This window comes from Cavia porcellus, unplaced genomic scaffold (assembly GCF_034190915.1).
Source record: "Cavia porcellus strain 051 isolate PalLab524CR breed Dunkin Hartley unplaced genomic scaffold, mCavPor4.1 scaffold_26, whole genome shotgun sequence".
In the NCBI taxonomy this organism is placed as follows: domain Eukaryota; kingdom Metazoa; phylum Chordata; class Mammalia; order Rodentia; family Caviidae; genus Cavia; species Cavia porcellus.
The window spans coordinates 18,644,828-18,670,320 of record NW_026947509.1 but is presented as its reverse complement, the minus strand read 5'-3'; the positions used below and the strand labels follow the sequence as shown (position 1 = coordinate 18,670,320).

Here is a 25,493-nt window from a genome sequence, read left to right as displayed (position 1 = left end):
TTACTTTAAAATCAGGCACAAGACAGTAACATCCTTTATCACCACTCCTATTTAATATAATACTGGAAATACTAGCCAGAATAATTAGCCGAGAGAGAAATAAAAGAGGTAAAGATAAGAAAAGAAGAAGTTAAATTATCATTGTTTGCAGATGACATGATACTCTACATAGAAGACCCTCTAAACTCCATCGAAAGACTCTTAGATATAATAAATAAATTCAGTAATGTTGCTGGATACAAAATCAATATTCAAAAATCAACAGCATTCCTATACCCTAACAACAAAATCACAGAATGATAAATAAGAGAATCCACACCCTTCACACTAGCAACCAAAAAAATGAAATATTTAGGAATTACTCTTACAAAAGAAGTGGAAGACCTATACAGGGAAAATTATAATACACTGAAAAAAGAAATCAAAAATGATCTCAGAAAATGGAAAGACATCCCTTGCTCATGGATAGAAGAATAAATATTGTGAAAATGGCCATTCTCCCAAAACTGTTATACAGATTCAATTCAATCCCAATAAAAATACCATCAACATACCTCATAGGTCTAGAGAAATCACTCCTAAAGTTCATCTGGAGTGACAAGAGACCCAGAATAGCAAAGACAGTTCTAAGCAACAAAGGCAAGGCAGGAGGCATCAAAATCCCTGACTTGAAGTTATACTACAAAGCAACAGTAGTAAAATCAACATGGTACTGGAATCAAAACAGAGCCACAGATCAATGGAATGGATTAGAAGATACAACCACAACTAGCAACACACTCAACCCCCTTATCTTTGATAAAGGAGCCAAACATGTTCACTGGAAGAACGACAGTCTCTTTAATAAACGGTGTTGGAAAAACTGGCTCTCCATTTGCTGAAAACTAAAACTAGACCCATGCCTATCACCATGTACTAAAATAAAATCTAAATGGATCAAAGATCTGAATATTAAAACAGAAACACTAAATCTATTGGAAGACAAATTGGGTAGAAACCTTGAAGACATAAAGGTGGGTAGAGAATTCATGGACAGGTCTCAAACCACATGGGAAATACTTCCCAGAATCAATAACTGGGAGCACCTCTTACTAAAAAGTTTCTGCGTGTCAAAAAAAATCTCCGGCGTAGTGAAAAGAAAACCCACAAACTGGGAAAAAATCTTAGCGAACTCCTCCTCAGACAAGGGATTTTTGTCTAAAATATATAAAGAATTAAAAAAAACTCAGACCCCCAAAATTCAAAGATCCAATCCAAAAATGGGCATCTGAGATAAATACACACTTCTCAGATAAAGAAATACAAATGGCAAATAAATACATGAAAAAATGTTCATCATCATTAGTCATTACAGAAATGCAAATTAAAACTATACTGAGATTCCATCTCACTCCTGAAAGAATGGCCAGGATCAAGAAAACCACCAACAACAAATGCTGGAGAGGCTGTGGGGAAAAAGGAACTCTCCTGCACTGTTGGTGGGAGTGTAGACTCATTGTGGAGGTCAGTCTGGAGATTTCTCAAAAAGCTGGGATTGGAAGTCCCATTTGTTCCAGCTATTCCATTTTTAGGCATATTCCCAGAAGAACTGAAAGCATCATACCACAGTGATATATGTGCACCTATGTTTATAGCAGCACAATTTGTAATCGCCAGATCTTGGAAACAACCCAAGTGTCCATCAACTGAGGAATGGATAAAAAAGTTGTGGTATTTTTATACAATGGAGTACTACTCAGCTATAAAGATCACATTGAGATATTTATAAATAAATGAGCGCAGCTTGAGACCATACTCATAAGTGAGATAAATCAAAGTCCCATGTGTGAATACCGAATAGTCTCCCTAGTGTAAGAAATGATTCAAATATATATAAAAGTATGTGATAATTATGATTACCCATTATGTAGCCTTGAAGCCTTATAAAGTTTTCACTCATTAATTGGAGTGGCTTTATTCTGGGCTGCTTGATATTATTGCCTATGATGAAATGAACAGCTCTTGGAAGAAAACAAGACATCATAATAGCTAGTGCTGATTTAATATCATCTTGTTTTGAAGCCTCACCAAACTGTTGCTCTTCTGTCTCCATTGGTTTTATCATGTTGTATCTTACTGGATTTTATTATATGTGATAATATAAACAAAAATTTTTATAGGCAAAGAGATAATATAGAAACCATTGTTCATTTTCTGTTAGCTCATTCTAAATACCCTGTAATACTTTCATCCACTTGAATGGTTTCACACTGTCTTGATATGTTTGATGCTATAGTATATGAAGTTATATTCAAGTATTTCAAGGAAAAAGACACTATGATAACTACAATTAAGTCGGGTTATTTGGTGGTGAAGCACTAGGTTGCTGAAATTGTCACGCTTTGCCCTGTATTGTTATGTTGTTATGTCCTCTTTTATCTCAATCTCCCCGTATTCATTAAAAAATTATTTATTTATTTATTATTTTTTTAATTAAGGGGAAAAATAAAAAAATAGCAGGATATATTATAGTAACTTTTTAAATTTCCTATTAACTTGATTTGAAGCCCTGTATTACTCCCACTATCTTGTTTTGACTGATTAGACTCTGTTCCATTCTGTTTGATAGTATCAAGTTTGAGGGTATAGGCAACTACTTTAAAGGCAATAAGATTCACTATGATGCCCATTTTGGTTTGACTATTATCTTCTTTTAAAGTCCTGTAATGTTTACAATGTTTAGGTTTTATTGGTCTTGTTCTGTACTGTTTTGTTCAACTTTATTATACCTAATGATATAGGCAATTCTTTTTAAGGAAAAAAGAGGCATTATGGTAACCACTGTTGATAACCTTGTACTCTGTTTTTACATTATGTGCTATGTCTATCCTTGGTTTTGACTGACAGCTTTGTTTTGTCATATTTGGTTTTATTCTCTTCCAAAAAAATGTAATAAGAACTATGGGAGTAATAAAACCCAAAATATGTAAATTTTGTTGTAAAAAAGGAAAAAAAAAGTACTCTAAAGGATACAAATGCAAGTGTGTTTAGGTATGTTAAGATAGATGACCATATTACTGAGTTTTGTTGGATCATTGAACACAACTGTTTGCAGTCTCACTGTTTGAATGTCCACTTTGTATGCTTTAATCCTGTAACTTGAACAACTATTTCTAAGATGACAATATGTAATCTATTAACTAAGTGATTTCTTACCGGGTTTTTTTTTTTTTTTTTGTAATTCTGTATTACTTGTACCCTTACACTGTTTTGTTTTGTTTAATTTTTTTTTCCTTTTAAATAAAAAAAAATAGAGAAAGTAAAATGAGAAGACAGTTAAGCAAAATGTAACCACATCCATCCAGTGCACCAAAGGTAAATCCAGGGAGCAAAGAGGTAGGACCTCTGAAAGCCTCCCACCAGGTCTCTCTGAAGAGGAAACAACAAAGCAATTGAATGAGACTCTGAAAAAAATAAAATCAGAAATAATTTCTTAAACAACCACAGAGATTACCAAAATACACACCATGCTTAGCAACATTAGAGCAGACACAGACAAAAAAAAAATAGACAAGCTAAAGCAAATTATGGAACCTCAGTAGAGAAAAGAAATGGAATCTACAAAGCAGATTCAAGCAGATATCTAGGAGAATAAAAACTCCACTGAAAATGTTCGAAGCAGCTGAGGACAGGATCTCAGATATTGAAGACAGGCTTGCAGTTAGTGATCAGGAAAAGAAAGATTTCTCAAAACTAAATCAATCCAGCAGCTGCTAGATGAGACAAAGAAGAATAACTTAAGATTAACTGGATCAATGAACATACAGGAGATACCGCAAATGACATTTAAAAAATTTTCAGAGACATCATTACAGAAAACCTTCCTGGCAAAGAAAAAGAACTGGACATACTGATAAACGAAGCACATAGGACTCCAATTAGAATGACAAAAAAAAAATCTACAGCCAGGCATATCACAGTCAAGATTCCAGAAATTTAACACAAGAATAGAATCCTAAAAGCTGTTAGAGAAAAGAAACAATTCATCTATAAAAGAAAGCCCATCAGAAACACAGCTGACTTCTTAGCACAAGCTCTCAAGTCAAGGAGAGCTTGAAGTGAAGTACTCCAAGTTCTAAAGGAAAACAACTTTCAACCCAGATTGATGTACTCTTTCAAAATTGATGTAGAAATAAGACACTTTCATGACAAAGAACATCTGAAGAAATTTCTGACCATCAAACCAGCACTCCTACAGCTCTGTGAACCCCAACAGAAGAAAACCAGGGGAAGCAAACAAATAGACGGAGGAGGAAAAAGGCAGGGAGCCCACAAAAGGAAAATATGACAAGGATAAGTCAAAAGAGTATCAGTTATAACCCTCAATGTTAATGGTCTCAGTTACCAGGCAAGAGAAACAGACTGGCAGAATGGATCAAGAAGAAAGATCCAACAATATCCTGCGTACAAGAAACAAATTTAATTCAAAAAGAAATTCACAGACTGAAAGTCAAAGGATGCAAAACAATATTCAATGCGACAGGAACCTGGAAAAAAGCAGGAATAGCTATTCTATTTGCAGACAAAGTTAATTTCAACCTAAAATTGATTAACACAGACAAAGAAGGTCACTATATCATCCTTGTAAATGGAACAATCCAAAAGAAAGAGATAACAATCCTAAATATATATGCAACAAATACCAGTACACCCAACTATATAAAACATACTAACACACATGAAAAATCAAATGATCCCTATTACAATTGTATTGGGAAACCTCCATATCCCAAATGGTGCAAAAAGACAGATCAACTAGACAAAGAAATCAACAATGAAATATTAGAACTAAATCAAACTTTTGAACAAATGGACTTAGCAGATGCTTCTAGAGTATTCCACCCACATCAGAATACACATTCTTCTCAGCAGAACATTCTCCAAAATAAATCATTACCTGGCTCATAGTACATACTTAAGTAAATGCAAAGGAACTAAAATTATCCCATGGATACTATCAGACCACAGTGCAATGAAACTGGAAATCCATGCCAAAGGAAACCACAAGAACTTTCATAAACACATGGAAATTAAATAGCACATTAATGAACAACCAATGGGTCACAGATGAAATTAAAGAAATTAGATTATTTTTACAGTTGAATGATAATGTCAATGTAACATACTAGAACTTGTGAGGCACAATGAAAGCATTCTAAAGAAGGAAACTTACAGCAGTAAATACTCGTGTCAGGAAAACAGAGCAAGTGCACATAAACAACTTAATATTGAACCTTAAACTTCTAGAAAAAGAAAAGCAAGCTAAACCAAAAGTTCATACAAGGGAGTAAATTATAAAGATCAGAACAGAAATTAACACACTGGAGACTAAAAAAACAGTATGAAGAAGCAATGAGTCAGAGTTGGTTCTTTGAAAGATTAAACAAAACTGACAAAGCCTTAGCCAACCTTATCAAAAAAAGGCAAAAAAGATTCAAATCCATGCAATTAGGAATAAAAAGAGTGAAAACATAACAGACTCAGAAATCCAGAAAAATGAAACTTGTATTCTAATAACATGGAAAATACAGAAGAAATAGACAGATTCCTAGATACATAAGAATTACCAAAACTGAATCAAGAAGATATAAAAATCTTAAATAATCCAATACCAATAAATGAAACCAAAGATATAACTAAAAACTTATCAACAAAGAAAAGCCCAGACCCTGACAGATTCACTGCTATATTCTACAAGAAATTTAGAGAAGACCTAACACCACTACTTCTCAAACTCTTTAATGAAATTGAAAAAGAAGCAATACTTTCAGATTCATTCCTAGAAGCATGCATTACCCTGATACAAAAACCAGAGAAGGACCCAACTAAGAAAGAGAATTACTGACCAATCACTCTAAAGAACACTGATGCAAAAATCCTCAATAAGATACCAGCAAACAGACTGCAACAAACTGTCAAGAAGATTGCACACCATGATCAAGTGGGATTCATCCCAGGGATGTAGGGATGGTTCACCATACAAAAATCCATAAATGTAATACACCATTATTAACAGAGTCAAGGACAAAAAATCATGATCATTTCAATAGATGCAGAAAAAGCTTTTGACAAAGTCCAGCATCCATTCATGATTTAAAAAATCCTATACAAAACTGGAATAGATGGGCTTTATCTCAACCTGATTAAAGCCATCTATGACAAACCAACAGCCAACATCATACTAAATGAACAAAAACTGAAATCTACCTCTCGAAAATCAAGAACAAGATGAAGATGTCTACTGTCTCTACTCTTTTTCAACACAGGCCTGGAAACTTTAGCTGGAGCAATTAGACAAAAGAAAGAAATAGAAGGAATAAAGATAGCAAAGGAAGACATTAAACTATTGTTATTTGTGCAGATGACATGATACTCTAGTCTTCTTTTGAAGAAGACTTCAAAAATTCCACCAAAAGACTTCTAGATTTAATAAGCAAGTTCAATAATGTAGCTGGTTACGAAGTCAACACTCAAAAGTATCAATACCCTTCCTATACATGAATAACAAATGCACTAACACAGAAAATCAAGGAAACAACACCGTTTACAATAGCAGCAACACCGTTTACAATTACAAAAATAATGAAATACCTAGGAATCAACCTAACGAAGGATGTAAAAGACATCTGCATTGAAAACTACAGTACTCTAAAAAAGGAGAGTGAACAGGATATTAGAAAGTGGAGAGATGTCCCATGCTTTTGGGTAGGAAAAACCAATATAGTGAAAATGGCCATACTTCCAAAACTGTTATACAGACTCAATGCAATCTCAATCAAAATTTCAATAGCATATCACAAAGAATAAGAGAAAACAATCCTAAAATTCATTTGGAACCAGAAGGCACCTAGAATGGCAAAGCCAATCCTGGGAACAAAGACAAGACAGTGGGGCATCACAATTCTTGACTTGAAATTATACTATAAAGCTATTATGATAAAAACCAGCATGATACTGGCCAAAAAAAAAAAAAAAACCAAAAAATCAGTACAAGATTAGAAGATGCAGAAACAACTGCAGACACATAAGCCACCTTATCTTTGACAAAGGTGCCAAACACATTCACTGGAAGAAAGATAGCCTCTTTAATAAATGGTGCTGAAAAAACTGGCTCTACACATGTCGAAGATTAAAACTCGACCCTTATCTTTCAACATATACTAAGCTAAAATCAGAATGGATCAAAGACCTTAACATTAAAACAAAAACATTAAATCTTCTGGAAGCTAGAGTAGATAAAACTCTTCAAGATACTGCTGCAGGTAAAGACTTAATCAATGAAACCCCAACTGCACAGGAACTATCACAAAGAATCAACAACTGGGATCTCACTCTACTGAAAAGCTTTTGCACAGCAAGAGAAATCACCAACAAAGTGAAGAGACAAACCACAACACGGGTGTTATAGTCAGGGGTTGTGAGAGAACAATTAGAATCAGGACATGGAGTTTATAATATTATTTAAATAATGGTCACCGGGAGTTAACACAAGAAAATGCAGGAAATCTATCCGTAACACCAAAAACATAGAATAATTAGGCAAGGCCTAAATCCCACAACAATGTCCCACATGAGTCCAGATGAAAACCCAAAGCTCATGACAATGCCTCCCATGAGTCCAATTGGAGGTCTAGAGCCCACAAGAAGGACTCACGCCAGTCTCTTATGAATCCATGCCAGGAAGGCCCAAAGGTCAGCGGTGGAAGCCAGAAAGTCCATGCCAGCAGGGTGAAGGAGTTGTGCTGGTAGGATGAGGGTTCTACACTGGAGCTGAGAAGTCACACTCACAACAAAGACCAGGGCTGTCCTGAAAAGCATCATAGCCATCCTCAACGACACTGAGGCCCCGAGCCCCTCCGATGATAAGCACAGTCAGGTACATGCCAAGAAGCCAGCATGATGATTTCATCCTGGAGACCAAGAGGCACATGTTTTCCCCTCTGGAGCCAAGAAGCAATGCTCGATGTGAGGACCAAAGCTTCTCCAGGAGAACCAATGGCTCAAACAGCAACTCGTAGGAGAATGCCTCAATGCCTCAATACAACAACACATTAACACCTACCTTCTCCTTCTCCACCTTTCTATTTATGCTGGCAACTTTCCTCAGATGGGACGTCTACACTCAGCACCATGCTGATGTAATCCAGCTGGCGTTAAGTTGACCACCAGTTTTTAATCCATAACAATGGAAGAAAATATTTGTCAGCTTTTCCTCAAAGGGTTACTCTTGAGAACATATAAGTAACTGAAAAACATCAGTCCTCCCAGATTTAAAGACTCAGTCCAAAAACGAGTATCTGAGATGAATAAACACTTCTCAGATAAAGAAATACAAACAGCAAATAAATGTATGAAAATATGTTCAACATCACTGATCATTCAAGAGATGCACATTAAAACAACACTGAGATTTCACCTCACCCCAGAATGACTACTATCAAGATATCAAGCAATAACAAATGCTGGAGGGGCTGTGGGGAAAAAGGAACCCTTCTCCACTGCTGGCAGAAATGCAGACTGGTGCAACCACTGTGGAAATCAGTGTGGAGATTTTCAAAAAACCAGGATTGGAGGTCTCATTCAATGCAGCTATTCCCCTTCTGGGTATCTTCCCAAAAGAATTTAAAACATCATACCACAGTCATATAGGTGCCCCCATGTTTACAGAACTACAGTTTGTAACAGCCAGATCTTGGAAAAAAAACCCAAATGCCCATCAACTGAGGAATGGATTAAAAAGATGTGGTATTTTCATACAAGGGACTACTACTCAGCCATAAACTGGAGAATAAACTGGAGACTTACAGGTAAATGGATGCAACTTGAGAACATACTCATTAGTGAAATAAGACACACATGTGTAAACATCATATCACTTCATTAGTGTGAGAAGCTGAAAGAAAAAACATGTATATGTTTATCAAACAGTTGATAGTTATACTACTGACTTCTCAGAGCTCACTGAAGAGAAATATTTGTGTTTGTATTATCTGGACATTGAATGCAGATGTCTTGTGCTCTGGGTGAATGATCTGGGGATGACAATGTGTAATATATGTACCACTGTTACCCCCTGATTGATGTGTTTTTTAATTTTGTTGTAGTTTTTTCTTCTTTTTTTTTGCTTTTTTATCCTTAAAACAAAATGGGGGGGGGAGACACATGGAAATATTTCCTTGAGACCTAAACTTCTGAAGATAAAAACTACACCTGAGATAAAAGTGCACTGAGATTAACAGCAGGTTAAAATGCTGCAATTAAACTTGAAGCACACAAACTAAAACCCATACCAAAAAACTGAAAAGAATAAACTGAGATACCTTCCTGTGGACAAACATATATATAATCAGATCCATGCAAATGAGACAAGAAAATGAAAATCAAACACACATTTGAAGAAACAATGATCATGGTTTTTTCAGATTTAATGAAAACTATAAATCAAAAGTAGCCCAAGAAAATCCAAGTACAAGAAAACTAAAGTAAATATGGGCGAGCATTTAAACTGCTTAAAATCAGATATCAGATGTGTTTTAAAATAACCATGTGTGGTGGCACACACCTGTAATCCCAGCACTTGGGAGGCTAAGGCCAGCATGGGCTACAAAATGAGTTCAAAGCTAGCCTGAACTGCATAGTAAAACCCTGTCTCAAAATAAAAAATAAAAATAAATGTAACAAAGCAATGTTTGTATATATACACATATGTATCAAAGGGAAAAGACTGACATGAGATTATTTATTAGAAACAATGTAAGCCAGAAAAAGGTATACCACTATTCTTAAAATACTGAATGAAAACAACTTTTTAACCTAGAATTTCTTACCAGTAAAAATATCTTTGGAGAATAAAAAGTGAGAAAAAGAAAAATAAAAGTAAAATTAAAGAAAAAACAAAACTCTAAGACATACATATGCTGAAGGAAATTCATCACCACACACCTGCAACAAGAAATGTTAAGTTCTTCAAGCAGAAAAGAATGGATACCCAATGGAAACTCAGACCTCCAAAAAGAAAAAATAAGGAATACGGACAGATCAGTGAATGTGGGCAACGCTGTGGGCAAGGAAGAATCTTATATAGCTTTTTAAAAAAGTAGAGAAAATGATCAAACAGGAAGCTTCAATTGCTGGTCCCTCCACCAAAACAACCACTGAACTGTGAAAAGTCATCGCAACTGACGATTTTCAAACTCCAGAATCTCATTAGCAGACACTCCCGTGCCTGGCCAGAAGATGTGATACCAGAACTAAGCAAGAGAAAGTTGTGCACATGGGGCTGCCTGTGCAGGCGCCTCCTCCTGGCAGAGCAGCGGGGCCAGGAGCACGTTTTCCTAAGTGCAGGGTGGCACAGGACAGCAGGCAGAAGCCTGTGAGACAGCTGGTTCCTCTCCAATCTGTTACAGACTCATTGTTTTGGCCCCGCAGGCTGCATGGATTCTCCAAGCTGTGGCTACTGGAAGATTTCAAGACAAGTACATCTTGGTTTTGGTGTTGGGGTTGGTGTTGGAGTTGGGGTTGGAGTTGACTTTAATCCACACAGTTAAGAAAACCTCTACAAGGTCACTGACAGATATGATAAAAAGAAATTTCAATGACTTCAAAGAAGAAACAAAAATTTTCAAAGCTAGTCCGGCTAAGTCTTAAAGGACTGCATGACCGCCAAACAAAAGTGAAAAATCCCTGGGTAAGAGAATCTGATTTGCAGAGTTGCCACTCATAGGATTCCAAATATTCAGTTCATGATTTAAAAAAATTACAAAGCATACAAAGAAACATGAGAGAAAGGTCCACTCTCAGGAAAAAGAAACTTAGCTTTACAGAAATGATCTGTGTGGAAGGCCAGAGGCGAGAATTACTAGTCAAAGGTGTTAAATTAACTGTTGAAAATATGATCAATAACCAAGCACAAACCTTGAACAAAGAACTAAAGAAATTAGGAGAGTGGTATACCAGTAAGAAGTGTCAAAAGGAAAGTTATAAAAAAGAGTTAAACAGAAATTCTAAAGGCAAAAAGTACCCTACAGTAAATGACAATTTTCACTAGAGCGGCTCAGAGGCAGACGTGCAGTCAGATAAAAAAGAAAATGAGCACGTTTAAAACGGACCACTGGAGGTTTCTACCTTGAAGAGCAGAAGGAAAAAGGCAGGCAGGAATGGGTAGAACCTGAAAGAGCTGTGGGACCCGTCAAGGGTAAACACACTGCAAGAGTTCCGCAAAGAAGAGAGAAGGGAAAAAATCTATGAGGAAATAATTGCCAAAAATGACTTTTTATATACAACACCAAAAGTACAATTGATGAAAGAAATAACTGGTAAGCCAATCTTTATTAAAATTTAAAATTTCTGGTCAATGAAACATATCACAAAAATGATAAGCCACAGCATGGGAGGAAACATGAAAACAGTATCAATAAAGGACTGCTGTTCAAAACACACACGGAACTCTTAAGGTTCAATAATAAGAAAATAATTTGATTTAGCTCAGGATGGTGGCACACGCCTGTAATCCCAGCACTCAGGAGGCTGAGGCAAGATTGTCATGAGTTTGAGACCAGCCTGGGTTACAAAGTGAGCTCAAGCCAGTGAGCTCAAGCTCAAATTGCATAGCAAGGCCCTGTCATAAAAAGAAAAAAGAAAATAAGAAAAGAAATCTGATTTAGAAATGGAACAAAGACCTTAACACACATACATCAAGGGAGATACGCAGATGGCAAACAAGTGTATGAAAGACACTGCACATACTATGATGTCAGGGAAATGAAAATTAAAACAAAGACATTGCAATATATTATTATATGTACTATTAGATAGTATTACATATACTATTGGAATGGTCAAAGCCCAGACCCTGTCACTACCAAATCCTGGGATGCAGGGCAGAGGAACTATCAAGGGGTGAAAAGATGAAGCGGGGAGGATTTTAATAGTAACTTATCTGCTGGACGTGGTGCTGCAAACTCGTAATCCCAGTATTAGGGAGCTGAAGGATTGTTATGAGTTTATGGCCAGCCTGAACTACACAGCAAGACTCTGTCTCAAAAACCAAAAACAAATAAAAAATAATAAACTATCTGTATGATATAATGGTGGATACAAGTCGTACATCTGTCAAAACCATTAGACTATAAATCACCATAAGAGAACCCTAACATACACTAAGTGCTCAGATAGAAATATGTCAACATAGCTTCACTGACTGCAGAAAAGCACCACAGTAGTGCTGGATATGAACCAGGCAAGCCTCGTGTGTGTGAGGGCCGTGGGCACACAAGAAATGCTGCCTCTTCATTCCACTGTGCTGAAACAGTGGCGTGAAGTAGCACTGGAGAGCAGTAGCACTGCTCTGAAACAGCTAAGTCTTCCTTAAAAAAGGAAAGCTGCATTAAGTATAGCAGACAAAATATTTTTCAAAGCAAAGGATATTATCAGAAATAAAATGGTAATTTCATAATCACAGGTCAGTTCATCAGGAAGACACAATAATCCTAAAGGTTTAAAAAAATAATGGACTATACATTCTTTGTAGACATATATTTAGGTATGCTGTAACTTGAATCATAATTCTCAATAAATGTAAAAAGGATTCAAGTTTATAAAGTATATTTTCTGATCGCAATAGAATTAAATTAGAAATCAAAACCAGAAATACATAGGAAATATCCAAATATTTGGAAATTAAATAATAAACTTCCAAATATTCTACAAGTCAATGAAGAAATCCAAAGAGAAATCTGACAGCATTTAACATGTCAAAATATATGGAATGCAGCTAAACAACACTGCAAGGAAAGTTTGTAGCATTCAATGGTTATTTTAATTTAAAAAAGGTCTCGGGGCTGGGGATTTAGCTCAGCAGCATAAGCGCCTGCCTTGCAAGCAGGCAGTCGTGAGTTTGATCCCTGGTACCAATTAAAAAAAAAAAAAAAAAAAAAGCACTCAAGTCCATGACCTAAAATCAGATCACACTATAAACTATTACATCCACAGTGAACCTCTACCTAGATGTTAGGTCTGATAGTGTTACTTTATATTGCAATTATGCAGTTATACCTGATTATTTACATACCAAATAGGTAGCACTGTATTATAAACTCTTCTTTTTGCTCCTCAATTACATTACAGTTCGTTCAATATACTGATTTTTTTATTTAGTGTGGAAGCAGGTTATGTTATCTATATTTAATGTCAAAATGGTAAAAGAAACATTAAGAAATATTTGTTACTTAACAGCATTAAGAAGTATCTACATTTTTAAAAAACATAGAAAAAGAAATTCAAATAAAACCCAACAAGGTGCCACACATCAGGGCACACACCTGTAATCCAAGCACTCAGCAGGCTGAGACAGGAGGATTGCTGCAAGTTTAAGGTCATCCTGGGTTACATCATGAGCTCAAGGCCAGCCTGAACTACATAGCAAGACCTTGTCTCAACCTCCCTGCCAAAAAAAACCTCAAATATTGAAAGAGGAAATAATAAAGATTAGAGCAGAAATCAGAAATGAGTAAAACAGAAAAAAGTCACACAATGGAGAAATAACGCAATGACACGAAGTTTTCTTTGAGAACACCAACAAAATTGATGCATCTCTAGCCAGAATGATAAGGGATAAAAAAGAAAAGGTACAGGTTACCAGTATCTGGAATTAAAGAGATGACATTAATAGAGAGCCCACAGATGTTATCAATATAATTAAGAAATATTATGAACAATTTCATGTCAATAAATTCATCAAGTTCCTTGAAAGACAAAATAATCATTAATTAAGAAGGAACAGACTTGAACTGGCCAATACATACTGAAAAATTCAAAGTGCAGTTGAAGACCCTCTTACAGAGAATACTCAGCGCCTAGATGACTTTTCTAATGAACTCTACCAAATATTTAAGGAAGCAAACATGACTATACACAAATTCCCTCACAGAAATAAAGTTAGGAATACCATTTTGTTGTCATTGTTCTTTGTTTTGTATTTCGTATTTTGTTTTTGTTTCTAGGAGACAGGGTCTCACTGTGTAGTTCAGACTGGCCTTGAGTTCACTATGTAGCTCAGGCTGGCCTCGAACTCATGAAAATCCTACCTCAGTTTCTCAAGTTCTGGGATTACAGATGTGTGCCACCATGCCCAGCCAGGAAATACTTTCTAATTCATTATCCAAAATAAAAATCATCTTAATGCCAAAACCAGATAAAGATACTACAAAAAAATAAAAGTACAAACCAGTGTCCCTGATACAGAAAGATACAGAAAGTCTTAGCAAAATTTTAACAATTCAATTCAGCAATATATTAACAGGATAGAAAATCCGTCATGACAAAGTGGGGTTTATCTCAAGAATGTAAGGTTAGTTTAACATGTGATTCACCATATGAACAAACTAAATAAAAAGTGATGAAAGTCGGGGCTGGGGATTTAGCTCAGTGGCATAAGTGCCTTCCTTGCAAGTGTGCGGTCATGAGTTCGAGCCCTAGTACCGATAAAAACGAAAAAGACAAAAAAAACTATAAAAAAAAAAGTGATGGAAGTCATTTCTTAATGTCTCAGCAAACCAGAATAGAAAAGATCTTTAATGAAATAAAAAGTATTTACAAAGACTTACAGATAATACCACATGTACTAATAAAAGACTGAATTTCCCTCATTCCCAACCTGAGATCACCAATAGGGCAAAGACATCCATTTACACTACTTTTATTCACTATTACAGCAGAGATTCCAGTCAGAACAATAATAGAAGAAACAGAAACAAAACACATTCAGATTTGGGGCGGAAAAGTAAAATAGTCTTCATTCACAAACATGGTCAACTACACAGAAATTGATTTAGAATCTATAAAAATGCTACTAGATCTTACAAGTGAGTTTAGCAAAACTGTACAATATAAAATCAATTGTATACACAAATCAATACAAAATTTTTGAATCCAAAAACCAACTATATTCCTAGATACTAGCAATGAACCCCTAAAACTTAAATTTTAAAATTACATTTACAATAGCATTAAAAATCACAGAAAGCTCAGGGACAGAGCCAACAAGATATGTATAAAATCTGTACACTAAAACTATGAAATACATCTAAGAAAAGCTGAAAACAAATTATATAGCAACATATATTATCTTCAGAGGTCATCAGACTCATTTATTAAGATGTCAGGTTTCCCTAACTTACTTACGGGTTTATTAACACAATTCATTCAAAATCACACTGAATTTTTCTATAGAAATTAACAAGCTGATGCTAAAATTGACATGGAAAGAATCTGGTATAGCCAAAAGAATTTGCACTTCTCAACTTAAAGACTGATTATAAACTTATAGTACACTAGCACCTTCCTTATTCATGGTTTCGCTTTCCATGATTTCAATTAACTGCAGTTAACTGCACTATAAAATATTAAATGGAAAATTCCAGAAATAATTTGTAAATTTTAAATTTCACACCATTCTGAATATACAACAAATTCAGATACCATTCAACCCAGCATAAATGATCTCTTTGTCCAGTAAGAAACATACCCATAAATACATGAGTTACCAGTTCTCTACAAAAGGATAAGGCAGTTCAGTGGAGAAAGGCATTTTCAACAAATGATAAGAAAACAACTGGATATTCATATACAAAAAGGGAGCCCTGATCCCTGTATCTCATATCATACACAAAAATTACTTAAAATAAATGTAACTTTTTATATGCAAAAGTAACTAATAGAACTTTTAAAGTCTCACCATAGTAACAAAGCATGTAAAATATAATAAGAATAGCAATAAGAAATGTGTATGGCTATGAAACTCTACCGGGAGACATAAAAAAAGAGAGAGAGAGACCTACCATATTTCTGAATGGAAAGACAAATGCATTTAGAAATTTAACGCATTTCCATCAAGATTCTTTTAGGGAGTGGGGCACAAATTGTAGGAGGGGATACTTGACAAAGTGATTCCAAGTTCATCTGGAAAAATAAACATAAGAGAATAACCAAGAAAAATTTTAAACAAGCATAAACGCAAGAAGTCCTCTTCTAGCAGATAATATAAGCCACAATAATCAAAATGCTATAATAGTAATTTCAGAAAACTCCTACAGATCAGTGAAAGAAAAGAATTTAAATATAGAAACTAACCCAATTATGTATAATGAAGTAACAACAGTATTTCAAATTAGCAGGGAAAAGGTGATTCACTAATTCACTCAACGAGGATACATGTGAAACTGGCTTATCATTCAGAAGTTAACTATAAAGCTGGATCCCTCCTTCATGCCTTAGACCTTAGACCGAAACCCTAAGTGGATCAAAGGCTTAAGCCTCTATTGTGAAGTAATTAGAGCTTCACTGAGGTTGATAACCAATTATTTGAGAAACCATCTTAAATGTAGGCCTTAGATCAAGTGCATCACCTTCACCTTGTGCATGTATTTTTTAAAGGTTTATTTGTGGTTATCTAACTTGTGAGGTTGAAATGTGGAAAAGATACAGTATATTTTACTTAATGTATGAAAACTGTCCTGGGATTATTTCCTTTCTCTTTGAAAATAGTCAAAAGCCATATAAATAACTGGAAAATTAAAATTACTAACGAAAGAATCCAGCCATGAATATATTTTATATATAAAATACATTAAAATAAGTACTGAAGCCAACATTAATATGTATATATTAATCTATAAATGATATACCATGATTATTATATGTATATAATGTATAGCCAACATTATTAGTATATTCCACTCCCCTGACTTGGACTTAGGATGAAACAGGTCAATAAGGAAAAACAAAAAACTTCCTTCTACCCTGTTGCTAGTGGAAAATGCATTAGAAGAGAAAAAGCAAACTAAACTAGTAATGGGGATACCTGGCACTGAAAAAACTAGTGATTGGAGGGGCTGGGGCCAAGACTCAGTGCCAGAGCTCTTGTCTAGTGAGTGCAACGTCCTAGGTTTGATCCTCAGCACTGCAATAAAAACACAAAATTGCCAACAAGAAGCCAAGCCCTCCCTGAGAGCTGGCACCATGAGTGAGCCACTGGGAGAGAACCAGACACCAGCCTTTTCCAGTGCATGGGCTGGGAGATAAGAAGAGCCAAGGTTCTCCACCCCCACCCCTCCAGAGACTGTGTGATAGATTTTGACATAAAATACAGCTTAATGCTTATAGTATTTAGTGTTTCACTGACCTTGAAGACATAAAGCCAGTAGTCTGATCATCTATTCGAAGGATAACAATACATAATGTAGCATCCATGGAGGATCTCCTTCTGAAGGTGGTGGCCATTGATAATTCTCTATTGTCTTGTTTCGAAATCCTGTATCATTTCCACTGTTTCATTGGGTTGGGTTTTATTCTGTTTTGTCTTGTTTGACTTTATTATATCTGATGGCATGGGTAGCTATTTCAAATATAATAAGACATATTATGGTAGCCATTTTTAATTTACTATTACCTTGTTTTGAAGTCCTGCAATGCTTTCATTCTTTTGTTTTTATTGCTTCTATTCTATTCTGCTTTGTTTGATTTTACTATGTCTAAAGGTATGGGCAACTATTCTGAAGACAACAAAAATCATTATGGTAACCATTGTTGATTTCCTATTATCTTGTTTTGAAGTTCTGTGTCACACTTTTGTTTCGACTGGCTTTATTCTGGCTTATTTTGCTTAGTTTTATTCTCTTTAAAATAAGAATTACAAAAAAAACCCCACAAAATTGCACTGATCAACATGCAAGAATACCAGTTCTGCCAGGATTACCTTGGGATTTCATCCCGACTCCCCTTCTCTGAAGGGTAACAATGAACAGGTATGCAGGCCCTGGACATTCAGCTACAGATAGTTACACAGCTATTCTGAGCAAAAGCATAACTAGACTTTCCCTTGGACCAAGCGCTAAGCAGATAAAAAAACATTATAATCCTCCTGTACCAGTAGCAATAAACAGACATCTTCTCCCTTTCAACATGAGTTATGAAAGACTACATAGCAGTTGAGTAACGCACACTGGTTAGGAAAAAATGAAATTGGCTTTAAATTTCTGAAATTGGTCCACAGACATCATTTTCAAAAACACCACAATGCTACACTCAAAAAACTCACAAAAATACAGCCTTAGGAAAAACAAGTAAGAGGGGGAAAAAAAAGAGTACTTCTTGATAGGAGTATTTCAGAGAAAGGTGGAACACAGTGAGGAACAGGGCTGGTTGCCACACAGTCTTCAACACCAGCTGGTACCCATTTGTGCTGGGATTACTCCAGCTTCTCATACTTGGATGATCTGCAGGATGTATTCTTTCTCCTTATTTCCTAAATTTCACTTTAATATGCTGAGGGTCTTACATGTTGCTTATAATAATTTGTACCAGACTCAATTTGGAATACAAAACTAAAAATAACAGGCATGAGACAAGGCAGTAGGCTTTTTTCCTCTGGGTGCCCATAAACCTCTCATTAAGAAGTTCAGTGAAGCTAAGAATGAATCAAAGAAAATGTAGGTCTATGATTTCCACCTTCTATTAAAGTGTAAATGAAAGTGTCATTTTAATTATAGTAGCAAAGGCCCTATTCTTTGCTATCATCAAGTCTCTATAAATTCACAACCTCATTGAAATTCCTTGAACCAGGGGGTTGAAGCTTAAAATATATTCCAACAGAGTAGTTACCAAACTTTACTGGGCCCCTCAATTCAAAATTATCTTAAGTGGGAGAAATTATACCTCCAGATTTTTAAAACTTTGCTGACAGATAACTGCATACCTTTATGGTTTGGGGGCGCATTTTGATATATTTATAGACTATACTGATCACTAAAAATAATGTGACCCACTGTCTCACATATTATCATTTCTTTGTAATTAAATATTTCAAATCCTCTCTTCCAGCAACACCACTATGTCATAAAATACTGTGTCCTGTGACCACTCTCCCTGTAACACTCTTCCGGCCAGGGTTTTGGTAACCACTCTTCTGGTCACCAGCTCTATGAGCTCAGATTTTTTAGCTTCCACATTGTCTTGGTTACTTTTCTGTGGCTGCTGGAACAAAACAGCTGACACTCAAAATGAAGAAAGGAAAGGTTTACTTGCTCACTCTTTGTGGGGGCTTCAATCAATAATCAGCTGGCTCCAAGACATGTATGACACTAGGGTAACACTTCAAGGCAACAGCCACAGCAACAGGGGAAACAAGCCTCTTCTACTCCCTTATAGTGTATGCTGGCCATGCCCCAAAAACCCAGGGTGGGCGTAGCACTCAAAACCTCCTTGCCTTTGTTTGCACAAGATGAGGATATTTACAAAGAACTGTGGCTCCCTGCTGAGTCTCTAGTTAAACTTCTGAACTTCTCAAGTTGACACAATGTGTAGACCATAACACACATACTGGTAAACATGTGCCATTTACCTACCTGTGCCTGGCTGATTTTATTGGACATTACAAGCTCCAGCACCATGCTGCTGGAAATGATAGGAGTTTGTCCATTTTTATGGCTGAACAACAGCCTGTTGCGTACCACATTTTCTTTTATCCAGCAATCATTTAAGGGACCTCTCTGATTCTGTATCTTGGCTGTTGTGAAGTGCTGCTGCAAATACAGGAGTATAGGACTTTCTGATATATTCTCTAGATAAATTTCTAGTCATGGGATTAGGTCAATCACATGTAGTTCTAGTTAGTTTCTTCAAAAAAGCTGCTCCATAGCAGCTCTATTCCTTTATATTCCCTCTCACCAACAGTGTGTAAGTATGACAACGGGTTTTGTTTTTTGGAGCCAGGGTCTAGTTGTATTGCCAGGCTGGCTCCAAAATCCTGAGCTAAAGCTATCCTTTCATCTCAGCCTCCCAAGCAGTGGGAACTACAGGCATATGCAACAAACTCCTGGTTTAGTCAATTTAAAAATAAATTCAAACTAAACTTTATCTTAAGAAAAGGCACATTTTACACTACATGCTATGTACTCACAACAAAGAAATAAAAAAGGAAAAACAGGATAGAATTACTTTTACATAGTTTTTAATACAGTAGTCCCTTAAGCTTGAAGGTATGTCCCCAGACCCCCAGGGGATGCCTAACACCAGATAGTCCCAAACTGATACACACTATGTTTTTCCTAAACACACCTATCTATGATAAAGTTTAATTTATAAGTTATGTGCATTAAGAGTTAATAACCATAAAAATAAAATGATTATAAAAATATAGAGTAGTAAAATTGCCAGCATCACCACTCTCAAGTTTGGAAATCATTATTAAGTAAAATAAGGGTTACTTAATTCCAGTACTGCCATACTGCAACCATTAGTCTGCCAACTGAGAAGGTCACTAAGCAACCACTATGCATACAATGTTCGTGGCGTAGATACACTGGGAAAACTCACAGGAGCATGGGTGGGTGAGATTTTACCATGCCACTCAGACTGGCATGCAATTTAAAACCTACAAACTGTTTAATTCTGGAATTTTTCATTGATATTTTCTGACCTTAGGTAATCACAGGTAATTGAAGCTACAGAAAAGGTGATGTCAAATAACAAAGAACAAGTGTATTTTACATGTGAATGTTAATCTGACAAGAGAAGAATCTGTTACTGAATTTGCACAGCAGTTAAACTCAGAGGACTGCCTTTGTACCAATATCCAAAGATTAGTGGTCAGAAATTTTCACACTAGGAACCACTTACTTTGGATTAGAAATTAGCAAAGTGCTCCCTGTAATTGGGCATCATCAATTAAATGAATTACTGAAAAGTTTTTAGAAAGCTCATGTTACCCAATCACTAGCAGTTCATGCACACAAAATCCTGAGCACAGATCACTAGGATGGAAAGGAGCAGTCAGGACAACCTTCTAAAATGTACGCATATGTAATACACATTCCTGCAGTCTCTGCAAATTCCAAGACCACCCCACCTTCTTTAAAAAGGTAATAATAATAATTTACACATACCAGCTTGCCAGGTACACAAGTTTTCATGTGGGTTATTTCTTTTGTCTTTTTCAAGACAGGGTCTTGCTATGCAGTTCAGGCTGGCCTTGAGCTCACTTTGTAGCCCAGATTGGCCTCCAGTTCACAACAATCTTCCTGCCTCAGTCTCCCAAGTGCTGGGATTACAGGCGTGCACCACCATGCCTGGTTCATGTGGGTTATTTCATTGGGTCCTCACTGAAAGTCTGTGAGATTAGCAGAAACAAAACTGCAAGGCCCATAAATACAGGTTTGGTACCAAGCATGGTGCCATCAGGAAGTAACAGACGCTGTAGGAGACAGGGCCTGGCGGAAGATTCTAGGGTCACCAAAGACCTTTCAGCTGAGGGGAGGTCACTGACTCCAAAGGCACTTCTGTCATAATGTGCCACCACCACATTCATGAGATGCCAAACCAATGCCTATCCAATCTTGGGATTAAACCTGGGCGCTCACTGGACATTCTATACTTAGTTAACACAAGCATTTCACTGAAGTAACTCTAAGTTGACTATACAAATAAATTGCATTACCATTTTCTACATGGTGAAAATAAGACACAAATACCTTAGGGACTTATTCAGTGCCCAGCCCACACAGGAAAACTTAAAACTTAATCCATGTATCGTGAATCTCAATTGCAAACTTGCATAATTTTCCTGTATTCTTTCTAGTACATACCAGAAAGAAGGTACTTTATTACCCTCTCACTCTGGACATTCTAAACTGACTCTGCGTCTGTTTGTCTTTCACCCTTGTCCATCCCAGATCAGGGTGACAAACTAGCAGGACCAGGCCAGTGAAAGATGTGGGTAGACTCGTAGCCTGGGCAGGGGTCTGAGACTGGTGGTGTAGGCTGGTTCACTACACAAGTAGGTCAGGCCGGAGTCACTACAGAACAGATGGATTCTCACCCATCCACAGAGCTCTGAGGGGAAAGGCTGACACACAGACACACTCCTTCACCTGCCATAAACTTGAGACAGAAGGGCCAGGCTCAGTCTCTCCCCCTAGCTGGATCACATGCAAATGTTCTTCAGCTCTATGCCTGGCACCCTCTTCCATTATAACTGTGTATCCTACATAAAAAGTGTGTTTTCAGAATAGCTGGAAACAAAGAATGCTGAAACTTTAAAATAACTGTGTTTAGTAGAAAGAGAAAACTTAACCAATTGGAGGGTACAATCTCTCATGCCTCATCCTACCCCAACCCTGCCAAAAGGGGGAAAGGTGGGGGAAGTGCCAGGAAGACAGAACAGAAACCCAGAAAGAGGGCCAAGGTGCATCCAGAACCTCTGCCAGAAGCTAAGTCCTGCTAAATCTGAAAATCCTACCAACGACAAGAACAATGGGGTCTGTGTGACTTAAAGGGAATCGGGCTGCTTCTGTAATCACAGCTTCAGAAGAAGGCAAAAGGCAAGAAGGAAACTCATCGGCAACTGGTTAGTGAGGGGAATGCAGCAAAATGGCACAGCATCTGGCAAGCCAAAACAGTCACAGGGTCATAGGATTCACCTCGCCTCCCACCAAAACCATCTGCAACAAAAATCCTGTACCACATGTATCTGCATTATCAACACCCCACGTGGCCTCGGTCCTAGGTCCTCCTGCTGAAGTCACATCTCAAAGCACCAGGACCACCTGTCCTCTCCAGGCAGTATGTCCATGCGACTGACTGCCATGAACACATGCAGAGCGAGGGTGGCTCCGGAGAAGGGAGCACTGTGTGCAGAGGAGACGAGAAGATGACGGCAGGACACAGCATGCTGTGCATCACAGCTCACGGGCATCCAGGCACTTCCCAGCTTGTCCTCAAGTTAGATGGAGCCACAAGGTGGTGGGCTGACACACGATGTGACACATAGGGAACAAGTGCTGCTTCTAGCCCCCAAGGATCTCCGAGGCAAAACTTAAATTTCTGCTTGATGCTGACCAACACAGCAGCCCTCAGTGCCACAGGCTGAAAATGCCAGAGCCAGAGGACAGCAGCCCGGACCCGCAGACAGAGTGCACAGAGGCCGTCAGAAACAGGACTTCCCTCCCAGGAGGGGACCAACACCACACTCCTCTCTTGATGGGTCCTTATCTGTACAGGATTTGCTTGGTTATAGAATGGCATCTTCAGTAACAGAATATGCTGGCTAATTGTTTCCTTGGGAAACACATAACCTTATTTAAGGATATAGCCCAAAAAAAGAGGCAGATTTCAATACAGATGGAAGACAGCAACAAAAGTAAAATCTGAATGACAGATGCTTTAGGACAGATTCCAAACCCTGGCTAATCAGGAGCTCACGTGGGTGAGTGAAGGAAGTGTCAGGAAGTAGACAGGGCAGAAAAGGGGGGGATTTTAAGAAAAAATGGGAAGTTGTACAAAAAAACAAAACACAATTATGATATATTATGATTTTGTTCCAACAAATTGTTGTAACCCCCCCAAAAAACAAGGCCCCATGATGAAAAATAGGGCAAAACCCCCGAGATGATAAAACGATGATGTCGTTTTAAAAGAAGCGCTTTATATTTTAGCTGGCTCAACGACACAGTGCAGATGGAATTTGCAAAGCTGTGCGACTGAGTTAGAATTTTGACTGATTTTTATAGTTTATTTATGATTAGCTCATTGATCATTAAGTACATAGTGATGAGAAATAGAAACAAGGTGGGCCTTTGTTCCCCTTTGCTTGAGGTCAGAGGCATTTCACAGTGGATGGTTAGCCAATGCATAGCCCTTGGTCTGCCAATTCCAGGAACATTTGTCTCTCATATAGGGAAAAATGGTTGACACAACATCATTTGTCTCTTACAAGGAAGAACAAAGGTTGACACAGCACACAGGTTACTTGGGTGGGGGGCGACAGTCAGTTAATCTATAACTATGTGATTGGTGCTTGGTTACTAGAGTAACGAGCTCAGTACAGAATGACAATACTGCTAATAACTATCCTTTTAACTATTTTTGCTAATTATCTTTTAATCAATTATTTTAATTTTTCAGGATTTTAGTATAACACAAATATTGATCATAATGGAAGTTCTTTGTACAGGGTTTGCTTGGTATAGAATGGCATCTTCAGTAACAGAATATGCTGGCTAATTGTTTCCACACTTAGGATTTTGGGGAGAAATACGGCAGCAGAACAGACCAGAAGATGTGGCGAGTGACTCCAGCCCACTTGCCTACCACATTCCTGGAGACAGAGTCTGGTCAGACATCATTCCAGGAGGGTGGACTGAACCCAGGACTCCGAGCAGCCATAGACAGCTTCACAGAGCTCCACGGTGACTGGTGTCAGACAGCCACAAGAAATAGCATGGTCAGAGAGCCATGGTCAGGCTGGAAAGAGACTTCTAGGGGGGTTGAGTTAAAGGATACAGGCCCTGTCCCCACAGCCAGAGGCCAGGCTCAGCCTGAACTGCTCTGGATTTGAAAGAACTAAAAAAATTGTTGAATTTTAAAAAGAAAAAAATTATTATTCATTACTTTCACTAATTGATTTTCTTCAATAAATCAAGTGTTATACATTTACATGTTTAAACCTCAGAATAACACCTAAGACAGACAATATTGTTAGCTTTTCCACACAGGTAAGAACAGTGAGCTACTGAAGGGCCAGTAATATGCCCCAGGTCATAAAGTCAGTAAGTGGCAGAAAGACAACACTGCGCCAACAGCTATGAATCCTGAGCTCAAAACCACACATTTAACCACTGCACACTAATCCACCAGAGCTAAAACCTCATCTAGCATAGCAGGAAATCAGAATATGCCTAAATATCTCCAAAAATCAAAGATTGTAGAGAACCTTTAGAAGATGAAAATAAGCCAGAGGGGGCAGGAGGTAAGAGCTAAAAGCGCTCACTTGGGCAGCACACCCCCTCCACTGGGAGCAAGGCACAGGAGATCAGCTCCGCCCTGGCATAAGGGTGATGTCGCACTGTCAGACAAAGGAAACAGAGTTGAAAGCCTTTGTCTCTGACGATCAGATCTGTGTAGCGGATAAAAGGGCTAAGGGAATGCTCTTAATGGAAAAGTAATCAGATTAAAATCCAAGTTTTCGGTTTTAAAGAGGGATGATCAAGTGTGCCGACCTGACATCTGCCGTAATTCTGAGTCTGGATCTGCTGTGGCTTCAGTTTGAAAAGAGATCTAATGCACACAAACACCACGCCAAGCCCCTCACCTAACACTGTATTTCGATGTGAAATTAAACTATACCACTTCTACGGCAAGGGAATTGAGATGGCAGGAGGGAGGAAGAGGCTGAAAAGGAATTAGGGTATGCTAGGTACAAGTCAGACCTCCCCAAGAGGGCCATTATTATTATGTACTACAAACGTGGACCAATAAGAAACAGAAACTGAAAAAAGTTAAACTGTTATCTTGTACTCTGAGTAACTACTTTAAAGATAATGACACATAGTACTTCAATTATTGTTATTCCCTTAGTATTTTATAAAATGGTCCTATTTTTCATAAAATAAAAAAAAATCAAA

General features: G+C 37.3%; 1 protein-coding gene across 8 annotated transcripts in view; it reads right to left on the bottom strand.

Annotated features, from left to right (window-relative positions):
• Syt14 (synaptotagmin 14) overlaps positions 1 to 25,493 on the bottom strand; it is a 244,020-nt gene that overhangs the window by 197,083 nt on the left and 21,444 nt on the right. For 2 of the 8 annotated variants that reach the window (XM_063236814.1, XM_063236815.1), the window contains exons 3-4: positions 17,219 to 17,431; positions 15,876 to 15,996 (exon numbers count right to left, since the gene is read on the bottom strand). The exons of 5 other annotated variants lie outside the window; for them this stretch is intronic. The gene's annotated coding sequence lies outside the window, so the exon portion shown is untranslated. The remainder of the gene's footprint in view (positions 1 to 15,875; positions 15,997 to 17,218; positions 17,432 to 25,493) is intronic. One more of the 8 variants, XM_063236816.1, reaches the window with a different exon arrangement.